The following is a 7,847-nucleotide window of genomic DNA, read 5'->3' as shown; positions in this document are numbered from 1 at the left end:
CCCAGTTTATAAGGTAGAGTGTCTGAAGAGCAGGCCAGTCCAGAACCAGCTATAAGGCAGAGCGTTCAGTTAAAAGTCTGTGGTCCCAGCTTGGCAAGGTAGAGCGTTTAGTTATAAGTCCGTGGGTTCAGTTATAAGGTAGAGGTTTAGTTATAAGTCTGTGGTTCAGTTATAAGGTAGAGTGTTCAGTTATAAGTCTGTGGTTCAGTTATAAGGTAGAGTGTTCAGTTATAAGTCTGTGGTTCAGTTATATGCAGAGTGTTCAGTTATAAGTCTGTGTCTAGTTATAAGGTAGAGTGTTCATTATAAGTCTGTGGTTCAGTTATATGTATGTTCAGTTATAAGGTAGAGTGTTCAGTTATAAGGTAGAGTGTTTAGTTATAAGTCTGTGGTTCAGTTATAAGGTAGAGTGTTCAGTTATAAGTCTGTGGTTCAGTTGCGAAGGTAGAGTGTTCAGTTATGCGCAGAGTGTTCAGTTATAAGGTAGAGGTTCATTATAAGTCCGTGGTTCAGTTATAAGGTAGAGGGCTTAGTTATAAGTCCGTGGTTCAGTTATAAGGTAGAGTGTTCCAGTTATAAGTCCGTGGTTCAGTTAAGGTAGAGTGTTCAGTTATAAGGTAGTGAGTGTCTCAGGCTATAAGTCCGTGGTTCAGCTATTATAAGGCAGAGTGTCCAGCTATAAGGCAGAGGTTCAGTTATATGCAGGAGTGTTCAGTTATAAGGCAGAGTGTTTAGTTATAAGGTAGTGTGTTCAGTTATAAGGTAGAGTGTTCAGTTATAAGTCCGTGGTCCAGTTATAAGGTAGAGTGTCTCAGTTATAAGTCTGTGTCCAGCTATAAGGCAGGAGCGTTTAGTTATAAATCTGTGGGTTCAGTTTATAAGGTAGAGTGTTCAGCTATAAGTCCGTGGTCTGGAAGCTATAAGGTAGAGTGTTTAGTTATAAAGCCGTGGTCCGCTATATGCAGAGTGTTTAGCCATAAAGCCGTGGGTCCAGCCATAAGGCAGGCGTTTTAGAATATAAGTCTGTGGTTCATATAAGGTAGAGTGTTCAGTTATATGCGTGAGTGTTCATTATAAGTCTTCGTGGTACAAAGCTATAGCGCAGAGTGTTCAGTTATAAGGTAGAGTGTTTAGTTATGGCAAAGCTGTGGGTTCAGTTATAAGGTAGAGGTTCAGTTATAAGTCTGTATTGTCCAGTTATAAGGTAGAGTGTTCAGTTATGTTGCAGAGTGTTCAGTTATGTCTGTGGTACAGTTATAAGGTAGAGTGCTCAGTTATAAGTCCGTGGGTTCGTGCTATATGTATGTCTGTTATAAGTCTGTGGTTCAGTTATAAGGTAGAGTATGTTTAGTTATAAGGTAGAGAGTGTTCAGTTATAAGTCTGTGGTTCAGTTATAAGGTAGTAGAGTGTTTAGTTATAAGTCTGTGTCTGAAGTTTATATGTAGAGGTTCAGTTTATGTCTGTGGTTCAGTTATAAGGTAGAGGTTCATTATGGTGCCCTGTGGTTCAGTTATAAGGTAGAGTGTTTAGTTATAAGTCTGTGGTTCAGTTATAAGGTAGAGTGTTTAGTTATGAGGTAGAGGGTTCAGTTATAAGGTAGAGTGTTCAGTTATAAGTCTGTGGTTTAGTTATGTAAGATATATGTTCAGTTATAAGTCTGGTGGTTCAGTTATAAGGTAGAGTGGCTCAGTTATAAGGTAGATGTTCAAGTTATAAGTCTGTGGTTCAGTTATAAGGTAGGAGGTTCAGTTATAAGTCTGTGGTTCAATAGTTATATGTATGTTCAGTTATAAGGTAGAGTGTTCAGTTATAAGGCAGAGTGTTCAGTTATAAGTCTGTGGGTTCAGTTATAAGGTAGAGTGTTCAGTTAAAAGGTAGAGTGTTCGCCATAAGGTAGAGTGTCCAGTTATAAGTCCGTGGTTCAGTTATAAGGTAGAGTGTTCATTATAAGGTAGAGTGTCAGCTATAAGGCAGAGTGTTCAGTTATAAGGTAGAGTGTTTAGTTATAAGGCAGAGTGTTCAGTTATAAGGTAGAGTGTTCAGTTATAAGTTCAGGTTCAGTTATAAGGTAGAGGTTCAGTTATGTTCTGTGGTTCAGTTATAAGGTAGAGTGTTTAGTTATAAGTCCGTGGGTTCAGTTATAAGGCAGGAGGTTCAGTTATAAGCCTGTGTCCAGCTATATGCAGAGTGCCTAGTTATAAGGTAGAGTGTTCAGTTATAAGTCCGTGGTTCAGTTATAAGGCAGGAGTGTTTAGTTATAAGTCTGTGGTTCAGCTATAAGGTAGAGTGTTTAGTTATAAGGTAGAGTGTTCAGTTGCTAAGGCAGAGCGTCTGTTATAAGTCTGTGGTTCAGTTATAAGGTAGAGTGTTCAGTTATAAGTCTGTGGTTCAGTTATAAGGTAGAGTGTTTAGTTATAAGTCTGTGGTTCAGTTATAAGGTAGAGTGTTTAGTTATAAGTCTGTGGTCTGAAGTTATAAGGTAGAGTGTTCAGTTAAGTCTGTGGTTCAGTTATAAGGTAGAGTGTCTAGTTATAAGGTAGAGTGTTCAGTTATAAGTTAGAGTGTTCAGTTATAAGGTAGAGTGTTCAGTTATAAGTCTGTGGTTCAGTTATAAGGTAGAGTGTTCAGTTATAAGTCTGTGGTTCAGTTATAAGGCAGAGTGTTCAGCTATAAGCCCAGTGTCCAGCTATAAGGCAGAGTGTTTAGCTATAAGGTATGGCCCCAGCTATGTGCAGAGCGTTTAGTTGGCAAGTCTGTGGTTCAGCTAAGGGGCGTGGCGCTCAGCTGCTCGGTTCCAGCGGCGTATGGCGTTTGAAGCCAGTAAGGTAGGAGTGTCCAGTTATGTCTGTGGGTTCAGTTATAAGGTAGAGTGTTCAGTTGCAAGTCTGTGGTTCAGTTATAAGGTAGAGTGTTCAGTTATAAGTCTGTGGTTCAGCTATATGTAGAGTGTTCAGTTATTATAAGCCCGTGGCCCCTGTGCTATAAGGCAGGAGTGTTCAGTTATAAGGTAGAGTGTTCAGTTATAAGGTAGATGCCCAGTTATATCCGGTTCAGCTTATAAGGTAGTAGAGTGTTCAGTTATAAGTCTGTGGGTTTAGTTATAAGGTAGAGAGTGTTCAGTTGTGTCTGTGGGTTCAGTTATAATGAGAGGTCTCAGCTGGCGTCTATGGTTCAGTTATAAGGTAGAGTGTTTAGTTATAAAGCCCGTGTTCAGTTATGCGGCGTCTCAAAGGCAAGCCCGTGGTTCCGCTATAAGGTAGGAAGGTTTAGTTATAAGTCTGTGGTTCAGTTATAAGGCAAGATGCCATTAAGTAAGGTGGGAGTGTTCAGTTATAAGTCCAGGTTCAGCCAGGAAGTGTTCAGTTATAAGTCTGTGGTTCAGTTATAAGGTAGAGTGTTCAGTTATAAGTCTGTGGTTCAGTATATAAGTGCAGAGCGTCCAGTTTATAAGTCTGTGGTTCAGTTATAAGGTAGAGTGTTCAGTTATAAGGTAGAGTGTTCAGTTATAAGGCAGAGTGTCTAGTTATAAGTCTTGGTTCAGTTGTAAAGGTAGAGTGTTCAGTTATAAGGTAGAGGTTCAGTTATAAGGTAGAGTGTTTAGTTATAAGTCTGTGGTCTGAAGTTATATGTAGAGGTTCAAATATGTCTGTGGTTCAGTTACAAGGTAGAGTGTTCAGTTATAAGGTAGAGTGTTCAGTTATAAGGTAGAGTGTTCAGTTATAAGGTAGAGTGTTTAGTTTATAAGTCTGTGGGTTCAGCTATAAGGTAGAGGTTCAGTTATAAGGTAGAGGGTTCAGTTATAAGTATGTCTGTGCCATGTAGAGTGTCGTAGTTATAAATATATGCCTAGCTATAAGTCTGTGGGTTCAGCTATAAGGCAGAGTGTTTAGTTATAAGTCCGTGGGGTCTCGTTATAGGTAGAGTGTTCAGTTATAAGGTAGAGTGTTCTAATTATGTCTGCCGGGTTCAATTTATAAGGTAGAGGGTTCTCAGTTATAAGGTAGAGTGTTTAGTTATGTCTGTGGTTTAGTTATAAGGTAGAGTGTTCAGTTATAAGTCTGTGGTTCAGTTATAAGGTAGAGGGTTCAGTTATAAGTCTGTGGTACAGTTATAAGGTAGAGTGTTTAGTTATAAGTCTGTGGGTTCAGTTATAAGGTAGAGTGTTCAGTTATAAGTGTGTGGTTCAGTTATAAGGTAGAGTGTTTAGTTATAAGGTAGAGTGTTCATTTATAAGTCTGTGGTTCAGTTATAAGGTAGAGTGTTTAGTTATAAGTCTGTGGTTCAGTTATAAGGTAGAGTGTTTAGTTATAAGTCTGTGGTTCAGTTATAAGGTAGAGTGTTCAGTTATAAGTCTGTGGTTCAGTTATAAGGTAGAGTGTTCAGTTATAAGTCTGTGGGTTCAGTTATAAGGTAGAGTGTTTAGTTATAAGGTAGAGTGTTCAGTTATAAGTGTGTGGTTCAGTTATAAGGTAGAGTGTTTAGTTATAAGGTAGAGTGTTCAGTTATAAGTCTGTGGTTCAGTTATAAGGTAGAGGGTTCAGTTATAAGTCTGTGGTACAGTTATAAGGTAGAGTGTTTAGTTATAAGTCTGTGGGTTCAGTTATAAGGTAGAGTGTTCAGTTATAAGTGTGTGGTTCAGTTATAAGGTAGAGTGTTTAGTTATAAGGTAGAGTGTTCATTTATAAGTCTGTGGTTCAGTTATAAGGTAGAGTGTTTAGTTATAAGTCTGTGGTTCAGTTATAAGGTAGAGTGTTTAGTTATAAGTCTGTGGTTCAGTTATAAGGTAGAGTGTTCAGTTATAAGTCTGTGGTTCAGTTATAAGGTAGAGTGTTCAGTTATAAGTCTGTGGTTCAGTTATAAGGTAGAGTGTTTAGTTATAAGGTAGAGGGTTCAGTTATAAGGTAGAGTGTTTAGTTATAAGTCTGTGGTTCAGTTATAAGGTAGAGTGTTTAGTTATAAGTCTGTGGTTCAGTTATAAGGTAGAGTGTTTAGTTATAAGGTAGAGTGTTCAGTTATAAGTCTGTGGGTTCAGTTATAAGGTAGAGTGTTCAGTTATAAGTCTGTGGTTCAGTTATAAGGTAGAGTGTTCAGTTATAAGTCTGTGGTTCAGTTATAAGGTAGAGTGTTCAGTTATAAGTCTGTGGTTCAGTTATAAGGTAGTGTGTTCAGTTATAAGGTAGAGTGTTCAGTTATAAGGTAGAGTGTTCAGTTATAAGGTAGAGTGTTCAGTTATAAGTCTGTGGTTCAGTTATAAGGTAGAGTGTTCAGTTATAAGTCTGTGGGTTTAGTTATAAGGTAGAGTGTTCAGTTATAAGTCTGTGGGTTCAGTTATAAGGTAGAGTGTTCAGTTATAAGTCTATGGTTCAGTTATAAGGTAGAGTGTTTAGTTATAAGTCTGTGGGTTCAGTTATAAGGTAGAGTGTTCAGTTATAAGTCTGTGGTTCAGTTATAAGGTAGAGTGTTTAGTTATAAGTCTGTGGGTTCAGTTATAAGGTAGAGTGTTTAGTTATAAGGTAGAGTGTTCAGTTATAAGTCTGTGGTTCAGTTATAAGGTAGAGTGTTCAGTTATAAGTCTGTGGGTTCAGTTATAAGGTAGAGTGTTCAGTTATAAGTCTGTGGTTCAGTTATAAGGTAGTGTGTTCAGTTGTAAGTCTGTGGTTCAGTTATAAGGTAGAGTGTTCAGTTATAAGTCTGTGGTTCAGTTATAAGGTAGAGTGTTCAGTTATAAGTCTGTGGTTCAGTTATAAGGTAGAGTGTTCAGTTATAAGTCTGTGGTTCAGTTATAAGGTAGAGTGTTCAGTTATAAGTCTGTGGTTCAGTTATAAGGTAGAGTGTTCAGTTATAAGGTAGAGTGTTCAGTTATAAGGTAGAGGTTCAGTTATAAGGTAGAGTGTTTAGTTATGTTCGTGGGTTCAAGTTATAAAGGTAGAGGGTTCAGTTATAAGCAGTAGAGGGTTCAGTTATAAGGTAGAGTGTTCAGTTATAAGGTAGAGTGTTCAGTTATAAGGTAGAGTGTTCAGTTATAAGGTAGAGTGTTTAGTTATAAGTCTGTGGGTTCAGTTATAAGGTAGAGGGTTCAGTTATAAGGTAGAGGGTTCAGTTATAAGGTAGAGTGTTCAGTTATAAGGTAGAGTGTTCAGTTATAAGGTAGAGTGTTTAGTTATAAGTCTGTGGGTTCAGTTATAAGGTAGAGTGTTTAGTTATAAGTCTGTGGGTTCAGTTATAAGGTAGAGTGTTCAGTTATAAGGTAGAGTGTTCTAATTATAAGTCTGTTGGTTCACTTATAAGGTAGAGGGTTCAGTTATAAGGTAGAGTGTTCAGTTATAAGTCTGTGGGTTCAGTTATAAGGTAGAGTGTTCAGTTATAAGTCTGTGGGTTCAGTTATAAGGTAGAGTGTTTAGTTATAAGTCTGTGGGTTCAGTTATAAGGTAGAGTGTTTAGTTATAAGTCTGTGGGTTCAGTTATAAGGTAGAGTGTTCAGTTATAAGTCTGTGGGTTCAGTTATAAGGTAGAGGGTTCAGTTATAAGTCTGTGGGTTCAGTTATAAGGTAGAGTGTTCAGTTATAAGTCTGTGGGTTCAGTTATAAGGTAGAGTGTTCAGTTATAAGTCTGTGGGTTCAGTTATAAGGTAGAGTGTTTAGTTATAAGTCTGTGGGTTCAGTTATAAGGTAGAGTGTTCAGTTATAAGTCTGTGGGTTCAGTTATAAGGTAGAGGGTTCAGTTATAAGTCTGTGGGTTCAGTTATAAGACTGTGGGTTCAGTTATAAGACTGTCGGTTCAATTAGAAGCTGGTTTCAGTTATAAGGTCATGGGTTGTTATAAGGTCGTGGGTGGTCATAAATCCATGGGCTCAGTTATAAGTCCATGGGTACAGTAATAAGACCATGGGTTGTTATACCCTTTCAAATCATAGCTTCCAGATCAACAAAGGTTCGAAGGTTCTCACCGTGAATATTGATCGTAAATAAAAATGTAAATTAATGTCCAGTTGTGGGCAAATCTCCCTGGACACTTAGTAATATATGACATGGCCTACGCCATCATTACGTGAGGGAGTTTATAGTTTGTTACTTGATTTTCTTTTTATATATATATATATATATATATATATATATATATATATATATATATATATATATATATATATATATATATATATATATATATATATATATATATATATATATATATATATATATATATTTTCATCTAGCCAACTAAGAGAGAAAAATATGGTAGAAAATTTACTGCAATGTACAGTACTTCATTTCCTAGCGTATCTACAATAATTAAGGTCGAGTGACAGCATAATGTTATGTTATTGGAAGTTATCCTTTGTTTTTTCCGTTTAAGCGTGTTGCAATTGTTTTCTTGTTTTCGATTATTTGGATGTTGTTTTCATGTTTTGCAATGTTTGGAGGTTGTTTTCGTGTTTTAGCATAAGTTAACCAGTTCAGAACATTCCTAAATCTTCAATTACCAATAATTTAAATTGTAAGAACCATAATTTACGAACGTGCACGTACAACCTCCATGATTCTTAATAGTTCCTAAGATTGTTTTTTTTTTCTTTAAGCTGGACATAGACATCCTTGATTTCCGAAAAAAAAGGTCAAGATTGCGCTGAAACTACTTTGATATGACACCGTTAATAGATGCATTCTTTTATCTATTTAAGTCAGGACGGCGGAAAATATTGTATGAATGTTTGAGAATCCCAAACTGCGCGTCTCACGGTGAGAGAGAGAAGGGCGGTCCTGAGACCCGTGGCCCTCCTACTTGCTACGTCATGGCTGCCAGTCTTGACATACGCGTGACTGACAGATTTAACACGATTTATTTCGCA

The 7,847-nt window shown here is 37.2% G+C and overlaps 1 protein-coding gene across 1 annotated transcript in view; it reads right to left on the bottom strand.

Moving 5' to 3' along the window:
• The window catches only part of LOC121874593 (Fanconi anemia group D2 protein-like), a 92,122-nt gene that overhangs the window by 57,485 nt on the left and 26,790 nt on the right, over nt 1–7,847 (bottom strand). The gene's annotated exons all lie outside the window — the stretch shown is intronic.

Source organism: Homarus americanus, unplaced genomic scaffold, assembly GCF_018991925.1.
Source record: "Homarus americanus isolate GMGI-L3 unplaced genomic scaffold, GMGI_Hamer_2.0 scaffold34360, whole genome shotgun sequence".
Lineage (NCBI taxonomy): Eukaryota > Metazoa > Arthropoda > Malacostraca > Decapoda > Nephropidae > Homarus > Homarus americanus.
This window is presented reverse-complemented; position numbering and strand designations above follow the sequence as displayed.